Below are 1,093 nucleotides of genomic sequence, written 5' to 3'. Positions count from 1 at the left end.
CCCTAAATTCATTTTGAGTTTTATTTTGTGGTAATACTTTTGTTTTCTATGATATAGTTATGTATATGTGTACGCAGGAAATATGGAATAAAAACCTTTTTAATATGTTATACAATAATTTAACTTATAAACTAACTTACGAACTACTATTTACAATACTTACATGTTACTTTAGTTATATCTTAACTGTAAGATTTAATAGTAGTATTCGCAATTTATGTCTGTGTCAAATGATACCGGAATTTATATTTAACATTAAACGGCAAGTCGTTATGCTGTAATTTACATATGTTTTTTAAGCTATCTAAAGTAGAAAGCTGCATGTTGTAGAAATCCGTGGTTAGTTTACAAATTTCCTGTTCAATTGTAGTGATACCAAGTTTTGTGTGCAGAGTGGAGGTTCTCGTAACTCTTTCTGCATTCGTTGCCATACGTAAACACTTATTTTTTACTCTTTGGAGTTTTTTTATATTTGATTTACAGGTACTTCCCCATATGGGGGCCGCATATAACATAATAGGTCTGATAGTCATTTTATAAGTATTAAGTTTATTTAAGACACTCATTTTTCTCTTTCCACACACGTGCGGGTAGAGGCTTCCTATAACTACCGAGGCCTTTTTGTGAGCTATTCTAACATGTTTTGTGTGGTTAAGCTTTGAGTCTAGAATCTCACCTAAATATTTTGCTTCTTTCTTAGGGACAATGTCTTCGTTGTACATTTTTATATTAGGAACTACATTATCACCAACATTACTCGAAAATATCACGAGTTTAGTCTTATCAGTGTTGATTTTAAGTTTCCACCTATGAAAATACTCTTCTAATATTACAACTTGCCCCTGTAACTTCGCTACAGCTTGTTTGTTACGCCTAGATTCATAATATAACGCATTGTCATCCGCAAATAGAGATAATTGCACATCTTTAGATATTGGTATATCATTAAGATAATATAAGAATAATACCGATCCTACTAGGCAGTCTGATGAGTACCTGAAAATTCTAAGAGATGGCATTAGTATTCACTAATGTGAACCATTTTCGTCAAGCTTGATCCTTCAAATGACGCCTGTCAAAACTTCAGCCATTT

General features: G+C 32.2%; 1 protein-coding gene across 4 annotated transcripts in view; it reads right to left on the bottom strand.

Moving 5' to 3' along the window:
- LOC117177859 (RNA-binding protein Musashi homolog Rbp6) overlaps positions 1-1,093 on the bottom strand; it is a 673,300-nt gene that overhangs the window by 14,742 nt on the left and 657,465 nt on the right. The gene's annotated exons all lie outside the window — the stretch shown is intronic.

This window comes from Belonocnema kinseyi, chromosome 8 (assembly GCF_010883055.1).
Source record: "Belonocnema kinseyi isolate 2016_QV_RU_SX_M_011 chromosome 8, B_treatae_v1, whole genome shotgun sequence".
In the NCBI taxonomy this organism is placed as follows: domain Eukaryota; kingdom Metazoa; phylum Arthropoda; class Insecta; order Hymenoptera; family Cynipidae; genus Belonocnema; species Belonocnema kinseyi.
This window is presented reverse-complemented; position numbering and strand designations above follow the sequence as displayed.